The sequence below is a fragment of the Electrophorus electricus genome, chromosome 18 (assembly GCF_041902795.1).
Source record: "Electrophorus electricus isolate QZ-2024a chromosome 18, ASM4190279v1, whole genome shotgun sequence".
Lineage (NCBI taxonomy): Eukaryota > Metazoa > Chordata > Actinopteri > Gymnotiformes > Gymnotidae > Electrophorus > Electrophorus electricus.
Genome location: NC_137514.1, coordinates 19,572,625 through 19,591,666, shown reverse-complemented (window position 1 = coordinate 19,591,666; position 19,042 = coordinate 19,572,625). Strand labels below are relative to the sequence as shown.

Here is a 19,042-nt window from a genome sequence, read left to right as displayed (position 1 = left end):
TTGTGTTTATTTCTAAAAAGGTTTGCCAACACTCATTTGTTGAGGGGTATGCAAAATCAAGATTATCTAAATTTCAGTATTTCAAGAGAATCACAGGGATTGCTATATATGTACAAAAGGCCAAGAATAGCTTATTTGAAGTTCAGATTAATAACTATTTTAATCATTAAGTTACATTTTGTGGCTATGCACTAGTATTTAGCAACAATACAATAAATTTAGGCATCTGTTTGACCAGTTGACCAGGCCAATTTGTGTTCAGCTCGGATCACTGCCAATTGGTCCAAACTGTCATTGTTCACATTTGACTGAAGGTGTGTTTTGATACCTTTTAGCTTACTGAATGATCTTTGAAAAGATGCAACTAGCAAAGGCATTCTCATAAACACTCTAATTTGGACCAGAGTTTCCTGTAGCAGATCATTTAACTTGTCAATTGTCTTTTGCTGCCCTTTAAACCAACAAATGACTCATGTATAACTGACTTTTTGTGCATATCTGTGTGCTCATACCGAATTGTGATGGTGGCCTGTTACTGTTTTGAAATATCAAGTATGCAGTCAAGATTTTGCTAACAATGTACAGTCATGTCCAAAAGTTGAGACTAGCACAAATTTAGCTTTTCACAAAGTTTGCTGGCTCAGTTTCAATGGTGGCAATTTGCATTATCTCTAGAGTGTGAAGAGTGATCAGATGAATTGCAATTAACTAAAAAGTCAGTCATTCTTGGCCATGAAAATCAACTTCATCACAAAAATTACTCCATTCCAGCCACTGCATTTCAGCCCTTTTGCTGAATGCTTGCTCAAATGTTTGCTTAAGAACACTGCCATGAACAAGGAATGGTATCAAAACATCCTCCAAGAGCAACTTCTCCCAACGATCCAGGAGTAATTTGGTGATAAACAATTTTTTATTATTATTATTTTTTTTTACAGTATGACGGAGCACCATGTCTCAGATCTCAATCCCCAGATCTCAATCCCATTGAGAACCTATGGTAAATCCTCAAAAAGAGGGTGGGCAAACAAAAACACAGAAACTGCTATCAACTCCAAGCAATGATTAGGAAAGAATTAGTTGCCATCAGTAAAGATTTTACCCAGAAGCTGATATCCAGCATGCCAAGGTGAATTGCAGAAGTCTTAAAAAAAGAAGGGTCAACACTGTAAATATTAAGTCTTTGCTTAAACTAGATGTATTTGTCAATAAAAATTTTTTTATAAAAAAACTTATCTATATCATATAAATATCGGACAAAACAACTGAGGCAGTAAACTTTGTGAAAACCAAAAGGGTGTGTGTGTGTGTGTGTGTGTGTGTGTGTGCGCGTGTGAAATATGGTCTGACATATCTACTAAGTAGTCTGAAAAATTGAGTCTTGAAAAATATTGAATTTTGAATCCTGCTGATACAAGATGTCCACAATATAAAGTAAGGTTTGTCTGATATTTCCCTGCACAACACAAGATATTCTATCTCACTCGCACTGAGGTACCAGAAGACACAGCCCAAAACCCAAACCCTGCATAGAGGGGCTCAGTGAATGTGGAGTGGAATGTATATAAATGGGTCAATGTATGTGTGTCCAAGGAGACATTGTAAAAGGACAGAGTGCCTGACGGCCAGTCCAGATACACTCCTACTCTGTTGGACCTGGAGGTAAGGACAGGTAAGAAAGTGTGATTCTTATTATGCCTGGCAATGTAACGCTCATTAGAGCAGATGAGACACCAGGACTTGTCATTGTATCCAAATGCACAGTCAGTACTGCCTCCTTTTGAGTTGATTCCTTTATATGCCACTGCTACAACAGACTCTCCACTCCCCCTCCACTCTGCTTCCCAGTAACAGCGTCCAGACACAGTCTCTCTACACAGCACCTGCTCACAGCCATCAAATCTCTCTGAATGATCAGGATATGACTGCTGCTCCTCCATCCATGTCACCTTACGGTTTCCCTCAGACAGATGGTGATGGGGGTGTGCTGTGTTTGGATCCAGTGAGAGCACACATGCGTCTGTGCACAAGAAGAAAGGTTAAAGGCAAGGACACAAATTGAGTGTGTGTGTGTGTGTGTGTGTGTGTGTGTGTGTGTGTGTGTGTGTGTGTGTGTGTGTGTGTGTGTGTGTGTGCATACAGTGAACCTACATTTTTTAAAGCCTTCTTTGATTCTGATCATCCCTGCATGTTCCATTCTAAAGACACACAGAAACACACACACACACACACACACACACACACACACACACACACACACACACACACACACACAGTTTAATAATAATATGTAAGAATTATTAATTTCTTGAAAAGTATTTTCATTGACAGCAAGTTTTTATTGATCTTCTCACCCATCTGTCATTTCTCCCAGTGTAGTTCAACTATTTATTACTGCACTCATTCAGTATAGGTCTACATTCAGACTGTGGTTAACACAAACACACAGGGCTACATTAATTCAGCTTTTCCACTGGGAAACTGTTTAATTACAGATAGGGTTGGACGTATGAATTAGAACCACAGAGTCCTCAGTACTCAGGTTACATTGTAGAGGCATACACACATGTCCTTCATTCCAACCATTTTAGTCTATAATAGCAGTATACTATAATACTATAATAGTATAGTATAATAATATTATAATTTACCATGATAATTTAAACACATGCCAGTAATTTCTAAATTATTATTTCAGTGTTATTTTTTCTTTTTCTTTTTCCTTTGTGGGAACATGTCATTATCAATCAGCTGATATGTTTGTGTAAAACTGCATGTTTGCAGAGGAAATTAATTTGTCAATACTGTTACATTATTTAACTTATATAAAACATACAGCAGGCATGGTGGAGCTTTTCAGCATCCCCACTCTCCTGCTCCCCTGCACGTTCTGTTGCTTATCTCCAAGTTTGTAATATTGTTTCGCATTAACAAAAGGTTTGGTGTTGTTTTGTGCTAAATTAATAAAATTAAGAACTTCTGTACTTTATAGTTAAGATTTATCATAATCCTGTCTTACATAAATCTTTTTTTATTTCATTTTTGTCATGGTCATAGCAATAATAATGTTAAGTAATAGCCTATATAAACAAGATGTAACTAACTAATATTTTGTGGAAAGAAAATTGAAAAAATAAAAAATAAACCTACACATTTACCAGACTTTATATCATGTTTGCGGACCGGAGCTTCTCCTGTTTCCCTGGCTTCATGATCTCTTCCGTGTGTTCCAGTCCTTAGTTTCGTTTTCTCCACCTCCTCGTTTGTTTTCAACACCCGTCATTGCTTTCACCTGCTCCTTGTTTATATTCTTTTTATCTTTGTATATTTAAACCGTGTCACTGAATCTTAGGGTTGTTGGTCATTTATAATTTCATTTCTAAGTATTTTTGATGTTCTGACTCTTCTTCGCTTATGGTTACGCTGTAATCGTTCTTGGTGTTTCAAGTTAAGTTACTCTCTCTGTTTACTATTGTTATTCTCCTGTTAGTGTTATCTTTTGTTTGGTTCCTACATGCTTTCTCTTGGTATTCTAGTTTATGTTGCCTTCTTTGTCGATATTGCCTTGCCGGTTAATGTTCATTAAGTTGATTCTGATCTCCTGTCCGCTATAAATTATTTCTGTGTACTCTCCTAAGTTTCTTTCCTGATCTATAATCCCACGCTGTAGTCTAGTCTCTTTCCTTGTCGCTTTGCTCCCTTTAGGTTTCTTTCCCCTTCCTTTTTGTTTACCCTGTTTGTTTATGCTTCCTTGTTATCCCGTAGGTTCCCCTTCAATATTTAGTCTCTTTATTTATCCAGTGCTCACCCTCACCCTGAATTGGCCTCTTATCTTTTTGGTTTGTTCCTCGTGTTTCTGTTATTAAACTAGTCCATTTCTTTACATTGACCTGTTTATCATTCTCGATATGTCTTCCCCTGTTTTGGATTCTGCTCATTCTCAAGTCCAAGTCGCTGGTACTTTGCATGTGTATTCGCCCCCCACCTCACTCCCATTACACTTTAGATTTTGGTCATTAATGCTGGCATAAGCTTCAGTACGAAGCTCCTGAGAAGAACTGTGCTAAAGTATTCATTTTACAATAATTTAACATTTGTAGCAGCATGAACACTTCAATAAACTGGCAATTAATTATTTTAAGAGTGTTCAGTGCACCACCCTCATCCTTGTAATGCTGGGAGGCTTGGCAGGATGCAAAGACAATCTCATCTAACAGCACAGCTACACTGATGCTCACTCAGACTGTGTTATCTTGTATCTATTATTGTACAATAAATCAGACAATTCACTGACCAGCCAAAAGCCAAACCCAAATTTAAGCATATCATTGACACTACATAAAGTAACCTAAATAGACTAGTATCAATTTGAATATACCCCCTTATACATTTATACGGACACCACTATAGTTTCACATACTTAAGTGTGTCCAGTTTGCAGAGTGGATCTTCCAGTCTAGCAGAGAGCAGCTTCATTCCTGAGTCTCCTGGGTGGTTATAGGTCAGAACCAGTTCTTTTAGATGTGAGGGGTTTAAACTCAGGGCTGAAGCCAGAGAATAACAGCCTTCCCCTGTGACCAAACAACCAGACAATCTGCAAAAAAGGAGAGGAAAACAAATAGAGACAAATTCAGTGACATAATTCACATGCTTCTCAGGCTGTACTGTCTAACTGCAAACATTTTTTGTTATGAAATTAAATAAAATGTTAAAATTAATAAACTTTTTTTTTCAACACTTATTTGTGTGTAACCTTAAAAACCAAGTCTAACCAAATATGGGTATTTTTGTTGTTATTTCCATGTTATGTATTTTAAAAGGCATAATGTATTTATATAGTTTTGTAGGACACCATGTTCTGAGAAAAAAAGGCTTATGAGGTTGAACATATATCATGTGTCATCATAACACACTGTATGCTTAGTTGATACTTCCAGTCTTCCCATAGAATCAGTTAAACTTTATGATTTGGACTACAGCCGTCATATTATCACTAAGTCTTTTTTGAATGCTACTGTACTAAGTGGAGCACTTGGCGAACTCTTCCAGAAATGTATCCCTACCTGCCCACACACTGGGCACCTCATCACTGGTGTGCAGGTTACCCTATGTTTTACAAATCAAGCTTCGCTCAAGAGTTAGAACTTAAGTGCAGAGCAGAGACAGAGAATGAACAGAAATTTAAAAAAATAAATAAAAATAAGTAATAACCTAGAATATATCAGATAGAACAAAACCAGCTGAACATAACCTACAGCCATGTCATTCTGCCATTTACACGTGGTGCCATTTTATTTTGTTGGTTCTTGTATGGAGAACCAAAAGTAGCAAATCTCCACCTCCTTTAACATCATGCATGTACATTTACATGAGTATGCACAAACCTTGTTTTCCTCTTTCTCACAACACACACACAAGCTAATTTACACTATAAATAAACAGATTGTTGATTCTATTGGTTTTGACTTTGAGTAGCTTGTGTGTTATTAAATGTATAATTTATTTCCACCAAGTTGTCCACTAATGCAACAAGCTTATTGTTCCTATAGTTATTATTATATAGATTTTTGTAGTCAACAGTGTTAAAAATGGAAAACACTGTAAAATGTTGTCTGGCTAGCCTTTCACTGAAATACTCCCTCACTGTTCATTTGTCTTTTTTTCCTGGCTGCAAGAAATATGATGAATGTCAAGTTGGATTAATGCAAATTGATTAATTTTGCCACATTTGAGATATTGATCCGATTTTATGACCACATATGAAAGTGGCCCTAATTGGAAATGAACATAACAGAATAACTGTGGCTTTTGCTGTTCGTGCTGCTGTCCAAATTACAATTGTGCATCACATATAGAGTAAAAGATCAGATTTGTCCCATATTTACCTGCTGTGTGAATGTGGCCAAAAGTAAAGCACACTTATTTAATCCTTCAGAAATGAAATAATGTATGTTACTTTCTTTAGTTAAAAATTAAGGATTGTGATCAATATGATTTGACTGACAAATTAAGACTGATTTATTAATGAGATTAATAATTATGAGACATACAGTGGTGTGAAAAAGTATTTTCCCCCTTCCTGATATCTTATTTTTTTGCATGTTTATCACACTTAAATGTTTCAGAACATCAAACAAATTTAAATATTAGACAAAGATAACACAAGTAAACACATAATGCAGTTTTTAAATGAAGGTTTTTATTATTAAATGGAAAAAAAATCCAAACCTACATGGCACTTTGTGAATGACACACCCAGGCCTGATTACTATCACACCTGTTCTCAATCAAGAAATCACTTAAATAGCATTTGGCTGACAAGGAGAAATAGACCAAAAGATCCTAAAAAGCTAGACTGCATGCTGTGATCCAAAGAAATGAGATACAAAGTAATTGAGATGTATCAGTTTGGAAAAGGTTATAAAACCATTTCTAAAGCTTTGGGACTCCAGCGAACCACAGTGAGAGCCATTATCCACAAATGGCAAAAACATGTAACAGTGGTGAACCTTCCCAGGAGTGGCTGGTCGACCAAAATTACCCCAAGAGCACAGTGATGACACATCCAAGAGGTCACAAAAGACCCCACAACAACATCCAAAGAAATCCAGGCCTCACCTGCTTCAGTTAAGGTCAGTGTTCATGACTCCATGAAAAAGAGACTGGGCAAAAATGAAAGAGACTGGGCAAAAATGGCCTGCATAGCAGAGTTCCAAGACAAAAAACACTGATGAGCAAAAAGAACATAAAGGCCCATCTCAGTTTTGCCAGAAAATATCTTGATGATCCCCAAGACTTTTGGGAAAACACTTTGTAGACTGACAAGACAAAAGTTGAACTTTTTGGAAAGTGCATGTCCTATTACATCTGGCGTAAAAGTAACACAGCGTTTCAGAAAAGGAACATCATACCAACAGTCAAATATGGTGCTGGTAGTGTGATGGTCTGGAGCTGTTTTTCTACTTCAGGAGCTGGAAGACTTGCTGTGGTGAATGGAACCATGAATTCTGCTGCCTACCAAAAAATCCTGAAGGAAAATGTCTGGCCATCTCTTCGTCACCTCAAGCTGAAGCGCACTTGGGTTCTGAAGCAAGACAATGATCCAAAACACACCAGCAAGTCCACCTCTGAATGGCTTAAGAAAAACAAAATGAAGACTTTGCAGTGGCCTAGACAAAGTCCTGACTTGAATCTGATTGAGATGCTGTGGCATGACCTTAAAAAGGCAGTTCATGCTTGAAAACCCTCCAATGTGGCTGAATTACAACAATTCTGCAAAGATGAGTGGGCCAAAATTCCTCCACAGTGCTGTAAAAGACTCATTGCTAATTATCGCAAACGCTTGATTGCAGTTGTTGCTGCTAAGGGTGTCCCAACCAGTTATTAGGTTTAGGGGGCAATCACTTTTTCACACAGGGCCATGTAGGTTTGGATTTTTTTTTCCCCTTAATAATAAAAACCTTCATTTAAAAACTCCATTTTGTGTTTACTTGTGTTATCTTTGCCTAATATTTAAATTTGTTTGATGATCTGAAACATTTAACTGTGACAAACATGCACAAATAAAATAAGATATCAGGAAGGGGGCAAACACTTTCACACCACTGTAGTTACTTTTATGTGGTGTGAGGGGGAAAAAAAATATATAATTCTATATTTATACTTATATTTTATATTTATACTTAATATTTACATTTTTAGCTCACCTGAGTATCTCCAGTTTACAATGTGAACTCTTCAGTCCAGCAGAGAGCAGTGTCACTCCTGAATCATGCAGATCATTGTTAGTAAGGTCCAGTGCTCTCAAGATTGAGTTTGTCAGTTGCAAAGCTGATCCCAAATTTTCACAAGTCTTTTCCCCAAGATTACAGATAGGTAGCCTACAAAGGCAGATCAATATGACAGATTTTACAATATATTTAATGACTCAGAATTATAATTTTGCCAGATGGTAAACAAAGGTGGTAAAATGACCTTAAGGACTGCATATTTATTTTTAGTCCAAAGTGATTTGTACAGTAACTGTTGACCAAAATTGATATGAAAGAGTGATATGTGAAAGCTTTATTACCAATTCATTAATAAATAAGCAAATATCAGACTTTTTCTGTGCAGCCATAAAAATAACATTCCAAACAGAACACTCGTATGCCAGGTGAACACTTGAAATATATGAAATAAGACAACATATCAAAGAACAAAACAAAGCCAGTAAGTAATAAAAAAACATACAAATGAGGAAGGCTTATTAAGAAGGTGTAAGTATGTAACACGTAATCTGCTTAGTACAATAGGAAAAGCATCTATTTAATGTATTAGGCTGAAAGCTAAAGTCAAAAGGTCAAGAGTCGGTGTTTGTGTATCACTACTGAATGCTAGTGGTGCCTTTTATTTCTCCTTGTACAAGCTACTTAACTGACTGTACAATTAAAGTAAAGAGGGAATGCACTGTTGCCTAAAGAGAACAAAATACATTTTAAAAAAACAAAAAACAGAGTGACTACAAAAACTACAAATTTATGATTTGCTTATAATGGTCATTTATTTTACTTTCTGATAGTATGGGAATGGAGTGTTCAACAGTATGGAATTGATGGGAGTGTTTGTATGGTAACAGTAAGAAAGAAACACACCACCCCAAATCTGATCATTCACTGTCCAGACATGGAACCATCCAGGCATCTGGAGCTTTAAAAATAAAATACTACCCCTCTCCAGCTTTTCAACACATTCATCTGTGTATATTTAACCCCAGGATGACAGAGAAATGAATGACCAACATTTCCCATTTAAAAATGCATTTGGAGACCAAACAAATGTCTCCATCTTGTGGATGTTTCAGAGAACAACCACCCAGCCATTCTATCACATAACTTTTTTTTTTTCTTTTCATGGGACACATTTTACGCAGCCTTGAACGGTATAGCTTGTTTACACTATTTTAATGCCCCAGACTGAACATACATTAAAACACAATACAAAAAGAGGTCCAAAGCCTGGAGGACTGTTACAATACAGCCCCTCCCTCCTCCTCAAACATCTGTGTGTGTGTTTGTTAGTCTGTAGTGTCACGCTGTCTCTTGTCACCCACCTGATCTGATCCTTGTGTGTAATTGTTGAGTGTGTGTCTCTTGTGTCGTCATATGTTTGTTGGTATTTGATGTAATATAGTATGTGTGGTGAGTGTAGGTGTTTTGTGTTAAATAAAACATTTGTCTCAACGTGCCTCATCCCTACATCCTGCTTAAGCCTCGTTCCGTAACAGGACTATTAGAGCTGGGGCCTAATTTAAGCAGTAGGTCTACTGTCTAGACATGGGCCTAAATTTAACTTTAAAATAAAATAATAAAAAACAACAACAACTCATAATCAGGATCATAAATAATCACAGGAGAAAAGTGATGGTCAAGCAGACAAGGTTTTTTTCAAGAAAACAGGGGCAATCAGAGGTGAGAAGGTGCTTACTGGCAGGCTTGGACCTAAACATCTGTAAAGCTGCTTGTGCCTGTTGTAAAAAGCACTATATAAATGCATTTTGATTGATTGATTGTTTACTTTTGGTAATACTATCATTTTGATAGAAGATATTCTGTCAATGAGGGTTGGCAGTTATCATTTTTAGATGTGAGTATGGATTAAAATTAAGATTAGGCAACTATGAAAGATATCTGGAGATTTTTATACTCAAATATGTGATGTGCTGAGTGCTTAGAGGCATGAGCTCATGTTGAGTGATTTGGTCCAGTTAATATATTTGGAGATTTTGGAATGTATTTCTATAGTTTGGATAGTTTGATGAGAGATGATTTTGCAGGAACAGTAATATATCATCTGCATATAAACTGATTATATGTTCTGCATTATGGGTCTAAACACCCTTGACATTTGTAGTTTGTTATATAACTGCTGCTAATGCTTCCAAAAATAATGAGAACAGAAAGGATGACAGTTCAGATATTGAGTGAGCAGCCACTTTGATATTATTAGCTTCTACTGCATGTAGTCATGTCCATGATTAGGTTTATATTTATTGTTAACACACTTTAATCATACATTTTATAAACACAATCCCCATCAGTGGGGAATTAATGCATTTATAAATCTCAAACTAAGTAATGTGCTAAGACACTTGTGGTGCGACAATTTAACTTTAGTTAATTTTTATAACCCATAAGCTCTATCAGTGTAAACAAGCAAGTTTAAAGTTGTGTTAAATTACACTAAGTAAAACTGTAAAATAATTTCAGCTCATAGCTTCATCCCATTCCTAGTAGGTTCTACTGATATCTATTGCTTATCTTAAAGTTTGGTTAGATATTTTAATCCTTCTAGAGTAGCCCTGCATTGCGGGTTTTATTGTCTCCTGCTCACCTATTTTATAATGACCATTCATTTCAGGTGTTAAATTATGGTTTGAAGAAACACAATCAGTGCCAGAATCCAAGAAGGATGACATATTTATCTAATAATAGCAAATCTGCTTGTGAAAACAAATGTCTTTATCATGCCCTTGCTATCATTATTTCCCTTGGGGAAAATCATAACCATCTTAAGGCCACTCCATTACTTTAACAGCAACTTCAAGAGCAGAATTTGCCCCAAAGTCAATGCTTAATTTCTATATTGAGACCCAGGGATATTCATAAAAATATCACGGCCTTGCCTTCACACATTACAATGAACTTGTTTTAATTCAGGTATTAAATGATAGAAGGCTTACCTGAGTATCTCCAGTTTACAGTGGCAACTCTTAAGTCCAGAACAGAGCAGCTCCAATTCTGAATTTTTTAGGTTATTGTTACTCAGTTGCAGTTCTCGCAGGGGGTAGTTTGGAGACATCAAAGTGTAGGAGAGAGTTTCAATGCAGTCTGTGGTGAGATCATAGCCATCTAGTCTGCAAAGGCAGTGAGAATTAAGTGCAGAGTACAGTTAAAACAGGCTGATGGAAACAGGTAACACAGAAATTGCTTGGATAAGCTGAAGAGGAAACCACATAATTATGTATAAACAAACAAGCAGTAGAAATTTTGATAAATCACAAAACTGTTAAGCACTTAAAACCAATGATATGATTGACCCCCCAGGGGGTGGTAAAAGGATGACAGTGTATAAGAAAAGTCAAATTTCTTCCTCCTCACCTATTATTTACCCATAATAATGCTGTACTGTCAACACTGCATATTATAAAAATATGGTTTCTCCTATAGCTATAGCTCTGTCCTCTACTTCTTTCTGGTTTTGGACTACATTCTTTAACATTTCCCAATGTGAAACAAGAAACTAAATGGGAAACATTAGTATGAATAGTTTTTTTTTTCTTTCTTTCATTTTTTTTCCCCCAAGAGTGTGTCCAACTGCATATTGACTATAGAATTATATATATATTATATACTGGTTATTATAAAACATGATAATAACTAATGTCATGTATAACAATACACTTGTTTTTCATTTAGACCCTTTGAAACATTTACTTTATTGTATGTAAAGGAAAAACATTTAATTTTAGTATGAAATTTGCATTTGGTCCACAGACATATTTTAAGTATTGTATACAGCATACATTCATCCAGTCATATTCCAAACCAATCTAATTCTGGGTCATGGGGGGTGGAGCCTATTCTGATAGCACAAGATGGGAACTAACCCTGGGCAGTGTGCCAGACCATCACAAGGCATGATGAATTAACTTAAATGTGGCCAGTGTTCACATTTATCCTATTTTTAAAAAATATTCATGACATTATACTCATTCACATAACACTCACAGAGCTTTTCTGAAGTTGTACACAGCTGGTATCAGTCTCCTGTAACCCTCCTCTGATGTATTGAATTTCTTCAGGTCCACCTCATCCAGCACTTCCTCTGACATCTGCATTAAGAAAGCTATAGCTGAACACAGCCCAGGAGAGAGCTTGCTTTGGGATTCTTTATCTGATTGTAGATATTGCTGAATCTCCCTGGAGAGGGACTGGTCATGTATTTCAGTCAGACAGAGGAAGAGATTGTTGGATTTCTCAGTAAGAATGCTTTCTGTTTTTATGTTTTTTGATGTACTGGACTGCCTTGTTGATGCTCTTTGAACAGTTCTGTGATTGTATCAGTAGGCCTTGTAGGAGTCTCTGATTGGTCTCCAGTGTTATGCCCAGCAGGAACCGGAGGAAAAGATCCAGGTGTCCATTTTGACTCTTCAAGGCTTTGTCCACTGCTCCTTCCAGCAGGTCCTCCAGTAGAACATTCTCAGACCGGTTTCTGTACCAGCCCCAATGCTGAGGCATAAAAAACTGCAGTGCCTCAATGTCCTTGTTCACACAGCATTGAAACACATAGAAAGTAGCCAGGAACTCCTGAAAGCTCAGATGCACAAAGCAGTAGACCTTTGTCTGGTAGAGCACAGATTCCTCTCTAAATATCTCAGTGCAAATCCCAGAGTACACAGAGGCCTCAGTGACATCAATGCCACACTCTCTTAGGTCTTCTTCATAGAATAGTACATTGCCCTTCATCAACTGCTTAAAAGCCAGTTCCGCTAGTTTCAGAATCAAAGTTCTGCTGGATTCCAGAAGGGTTTTTAGATCTCTCTCATTTTTCTCTTTGTACTTTGCATTCTTCGTGTGTAACTGAGTCCACATAAAGTTTATACACATCTCAGTCAGAGTTTTAGGGATTTCTGTATCATTATTTTTCTTAATGATTTTCTGAAGCACCGTGGCTGAGATCCAACAGAAGACCGGTATGTGGCACATGATGTGGAGGCTCTTTACTGTCTTAATGTGTGAGATGATTTTCTTGGCTTGGTCTTGATCACCGATTATTTTCCTGAAGTACTCCTCCTTCTGTGCATCAGTGAATCCCTGAATTTCTGTCAAACGGTTTATGTACTGAGGAGGGATTTGACTGGTTCCTTCTGGTCGGGAGGTTATCCAGATGAGAGCAGAGGAAAGCAACTCTCCTTTGAAGAGGTTTGTGATCAACACATTCACTGATGATATCGTGGTAATGTCAAATACATTTTCACACCATAGAAAGTTCAGTGGAATTGTGCTTTCATTTAAACCATCAAAAACGAACACACATTTGTGTGTATCATATGTCCTTAAGGCAAGATCTTTGATCTCAGGATGGAAGTTACACAGAAGTGTATGAAGACTGTACTGCTCATCTTTAATCAAGTTCAGCTCCCTGAATGGAAGCACAAACATGAAATCTACATCCTGATTGGATTTTCCCTCAGCCCAGTCAAGAATGAATTTCTGCACAGAGACAGTTTTCCCAATTCCTGCAATTCCTTTAGTCAGAACCGTTCTGAGCTTTGGCATTTCTGGTCCTTTATCTTCTTTTTCTTCTGTGTGTCTGACACCTTCAGCCATCACAGCTCTAATGTTCTCTTCTTCCATTTCTTTTTTAGGATCTTGTACAGCTTTAAAGATGTCAGAGCAGTTGATTGGAATGTCTTGTAACAGTTGTTTCCTGAGTGTTTTCTCCATCTGTAAAACCTCATGTTCTTCATCCACACTTTCACTCTCTCCCTCTATGATGTAGAGCTGTGTGTAAATCTGGTTCAAGAGGGTTTTATTCTCTTGTGTATTGATTCCCTCAAATAAGCTCTCATACTTGTTCTTCATGCTGGTTTTGTGGGTGTGTAAGACTCTATGCAGTACATCATGCACTGGAGTGTGACAGTCGTGCTGCATGGCCTCTTCCATGTCTTTGTGTGGGTGTAGAAGAGGACGGGTTCTAGATCTCTTTCTGCACTGTGGACAGCCAAACCCTCCTGATGAAGAAGACTGGTCCCAGTAGCTGCTGATACACTGTCTGCAGAACCTGTGTCCACAGCTGATGGAGACTGGATCTGTCAGAAGCTGCTCACACACTCCACACCTGGACTGATCTTGTAGTTCATCATCTTCCCTCCTGTTAATAGAAACAAAGAGGAAGAGTCAGGATGAAAGAGAGAGGATAAAATAAATACATGAATCAGACTGAAACACAAGGCATTTTATTCATTATTTCATATATACATTGTGATACACTCTGACATTGCATGTGTGTGTGTGTGTGTGTGTGTGTGTGTGTGTGTGTGTGTGTGTGTGTGGGTGTGGGTGTGTCTGTTTTAGTATATACCGCACAGGACACAGCACTTAATAACATGTCCAGTTCTACAGGCAGCATATCTACTGCTCACTCAGGATCAGCGTTTATGCTCTGGGCTATGAATGACTACTAACCAGAATAGACATTTTTTTAAAAGGACACAGAATCTCTATACTCCTTCATGTTTTATGTTATTAACATGACTAATTCAATGTTTAAATCTCTTTTTCCTGTAAACACGCTTTTTATTACCTCAGAGGGAAAAGCTTGGAGCTGTCACTTTTCATAGACATACAGCTTGGATCTGGAGATTCTGCTCTCTGGTTCCCCCATCTGGTGATATTAGATAGAAAATAATTCAGATGAAGTGCAGCATGAGGACTGAAAATAATACACTTGATAATAATACACACGTTAGGCGGTTCATCAGAGGAGGCAAGGGAGGATGTGCCCGGTCAAATGTCTGGTTTAAATAAGCAATCCAATCCGTCATGTGTTATTAACTTTTACATGCCTATGTAGGAGTGTGGTGTGGTCAAGTATTGTCTACTGTGCGGAAACACAACCAATGAACCAGCGAATGATTAAAATGGGTCGAAAATGCTGTAACAGTTCCTACCCGGAGTGAGGAACAATTGCTTCAGAGTAACTGTGATGCACGGAGTTAAGAGGGAGCACATATGTAGTAACGAGGACATTAGTGTGGGTACAATGAAAGGCTCGTTTATTTTATAGACTGACCATACCAAGCCAGCTCACATGGCAACTAATGTTCTATATATACATAAAGGAAACAATATGAAGCACCATAACGGCATTACTGAAAATGCTAAGAAGGCTAGAGAAACAATACAGTGACAGCGTCCAGCTCTCTTTCCCAAATGAGCTCTCTCCCCTCTCTCACAAGAGATCGCCCAAAATACACGTGATCATAAAGACGAACTAGCGACCTCTTAAAGACAGCATACATGTTACACTGCATGTCATTAACAGTAGCCTACTTAAACGGGTACTTTTGTTTCAGTATACTCAGAGCAAGAGACTTCACAAACAGAACTGTACTGCTGAGAACCGCTGAAATAAGGAACAGAAAGACTGTCTGTTTCGTGGCTGTTTTTTTCTTATTTTATTTTTTAAATTTATTTATTTGTTTGTTTTAAATGTTCATGAAGACAAGCCTTTCCTGTCCCCTGAATCCATCCTTCCTTGCAGATTCAGCACACTTTCTAAAATCTAATTTTAGAAAATGTTTCCCTAATCCAGGGACATCAAGCATTTCCAAAATAATCATGTATTTTCCTATAATTTCACATAGATATTCAAAGTCTTTGGGAGGATTGTTTTAAATCTTTACTTTCACAGCCTAATTTTACAAAATGTTAGTTCTGGAGCACCATTCAGCTCTTAAAAAGTCCAACAAGCTGCTAAAAATGCTACTGCTATTATAAGTACTCCATCCATAATGATAGCCAACCACATTAAGCATATTACACCATATTAGAGTTACTGGATGAGCCTGTTGTGATATATACATTACTATGTTTGGTTAGGTAATAAAAATAACTCTGATTAAGCTAGTGTTCATCTACACGTCAGCCTCCCCAGGAATCTTCCTCATACTGATTCAGTACACATACACAAATTCATGTGACTATATTTAATTTCCTGTTTATGAAAACCTACCTAGGTTTTTGAATGGCTAAGAGATCACCCCAGTGGAATGCCCTTAAGCCTTGTAGGCATGTCCTGAACAACTGTTTGTTTAATACTAATGATTTCAAAACTGAGGACCTACTATCCATAGCAGACATGTTTGTGTTCGTGTTTTACCTCAGGTCAGTGCCAGCTCCACTACTGAAATGATAAGGATTCTCCATGGAACCCTCCATGGCCCTCTTCTAAGAGATACACTCTTACTTATGATATGGTTGGCTCTAATAAGTGCCGGTGGTTTCGTGTTGTTTGATATCGAAGTTTAACCCAAAAGAGTGGTGCCTGGCATTTCAGAGCAAAAATCACATCCAAATAGGTGACGGTGTTCCTCTTCTCGTGCTCGATGTAGGTAACTGCATCCCTGATAACGTTTTCTAGGAACACTTTCAGCACAGCACGGGTCTCCTCGTAGATCAGACCGGAGTTACGCTTGACGCCGCCACGACGGACCAGATGGCGAATAATGGCATTAGACATGACCTGCATGTCGTCACAGCGAACCTTGTGCTTAGTTCCGCCTTTGCTGCGATTTCTTTTACCTGACATAGCTAGTCGAATAAAAGTGAAACACTGGAGCTGCAATTCCAACATGCCTGTATTATTTTCCTCTAAAGGAGCTGGTTGGGGACAACCAGGTGGTGGCGCGGGTAAATACCATACTCCTCCAGTTCTTATTCTTCTTGAAACTATGATTATTTTATAACTATTGCTTTTTTTTTTTAACTCATTACCGGGGCCCACTAGTTTGTTTCACAGTCATTCTAATAGCAAGAATTCCAGCTCATCAGCTAATTATGAAACTCTTCTTAAATTTGATCATGCAAGCAAAGTTTAAAACTGCAGGTTAATGAGTCCTCAGAACTGGTGTTGAAGAACTGGTGCTGAAAACCCCAAAAATCGAGGACTCCCGTTTTAAAATAGGGAAATGACATACACACTGCTAATGTATTTTTTTACTAGGCTGCTTGGGACTTCATAGCATCAAAGAACCATGGGTTATCTGTTATTGAAGCATGTCGGTTTTCCAAATGCTATGTTGTAAACTCTAATTAAAGCTAATAACAGAAATTGATCGAAATGAGGGGTTAGAGTGTTGTACTGACAAGAAACTTAAAAAAAAACCATAAATAGATGGCAGTATGGCCAATGGGATTAAGGCCTATATTTTTAAATAAGTAATTCAAATTACTTTACCAAATATAAAAACAACTGCAAAAATGAATCTGACAGGATTGAAAAAAACTTTGGATGAATAAAATGAATATGTGGTCCAATTTATTTTCATCTATCAAAAACAAAGAAGCAACTATTTTGATCATCCCTAGACAGTCTTGTTTCTTGTAAGCATAAAATGTCAAATTTGGCCATCAAAATATTTCCTTTTTGCAGTAGACTGAAGTCCACGGACATTTGATCTTACAACTGCTATGTCAAAACGTCCTTTTGTTTAAAGTACATTTTCCAGACCTTCGCTCTCTCAAAGAATCCTTGTTTCTTTTCATCTCCTTCATAGCAGAGGTCCAAGGCTTTTCCCTTCCTTTTGCCTGGTAGCTTTTTTTTAATGTTGAGAATTTTATTTATAATTGCATCATTTGTTTTGTAACTGGAGTTAGCAAATCCATATTAATTAGCCAAAACAAAATACATTTGAAATATTGTAGCATTTATTTTCTGTAATTCTTATCATAAGCTATTCATATGTTATACATATTTATGTAAAATTGTAATAAATATTTTGAGGCTGCTGAGGTTCTATTATTTGTTTGACTGAACAAATTATCATGTTCTTTTTCTTTCTGCCTAAGCTAACAATTTTTAATTTTCATGTAAACATAGATCAGTCTGGAGTAGCTCTGACCACCACAGCTCAGTGACCCAGCACAGACCACCATAACTCAGACTATTCTGGGAAAGACCACCACAGCTCGGAGTGACCCAGGAGAGACCACCATAAATCAGAGTGACTCTGGACAGACCACCACGGTTCAGAGTGACCCAGGACACACCATCACAGCTCAGAGTGACCCCGGACAGACCACCATAATTCAGAGTGACTCAGGACAGACGACCACAGCTCAGAGTGACTCAGGACAGACGACCACAGCTCAGAGTGACCCAGGACACACCATCACAGCTCAGAGTGACCCAAGACAGACCACCATAATTCAGAGTGACCCAGGACAGACCACCATAAATCAGAGTGACCCAGGACAGATCACCACAGTTAAGAGTGACCCAGAACACACCACCACAGTTCAGGGTGACCCAGGACACACCACCACAGTTCAGAGTGACCCAGGACACACCATCACAGCTCAGAGTGACCCAAGACAGACCACCATAATTCAGAGTGACTCAGGACAGACCACCACAGCTCAGAGTGACCTAGGACAGACCACCATAATTCAGAGTGACTCAGGACAGTAATTCAGAGGCCCAGGACAGACCACTACAGCTCAGAGTGACCCCGGACAGACCACCATAATTCAGAGTGACTCAGGACAGACGACCACAGCTCAGAGTGACTCAGGACAGACGACCACAGCTCAGAGTGACCCAGGACACACCATCACAGCTCAGAGTGACCCAAGACAGACCACCATAATTCAGAGTGACCCAGGACAGACCACCATAAATCAGAGTGACCCAGGACAGATCACCACAGTTAAGAGTGACCCAGAACACACCACCACAGTTCAGGGTGACCCAGGACACACCACCACAGTTCAGAGTGATCCAGGACACACCATCACAGCTCAGAGTGACCCAAGACAGACCACCATAATTCAGAGTGACTCAGGACAGACCACCACAGCTCAGAGTGACCTAGGACAGACCACCATAATTCAGAGTGACTCAGGACAGTAATTCAGAGGCCCAGGACAGACCACTACAGCTCAGAGTGACCCAGGACAGACCACTACAGCTCAGCGTGGATGATCTGTCAAAGCACAGGCCCTACATAGAATTAATGATTTAAACTAAAAGTGCTTGATTTTTGTTGATGTGCAAATTGGAAAGTCTTCTTTTGTTCCTTTCGATTTTATACAATTGTAAATTAGTATTATGTATTTATGACTTACAAAAGTTCTTTGTCATTTACTAATAGAATGTATCCTAGCCAGTACAGTAGGTTAGAGTTCAAGATATCATTGAAATACTGTTGAAATACAGGGATCAATGCTTATACCTAGAAGTGAAAAACATGCATAACCTCTATCTCAGGCAATGAAAA

General features: G+C 38.1%; 1 pseudogene; it reads right to left on the bottom strand.

Annotated features, from left to right (window-relative positions):
• Positions 1-1,331: 1,331 nt before the first annotated feature.
• Positions 1,332-14,085, bottom strand: LOC145652119 (NACHT, LRR and PYD domains-containing protein 3-like; annotated as a pseudogene).
• Between the last annotated feature and the right edge of the window lie 4,957 nt (positions 14,086-19,042).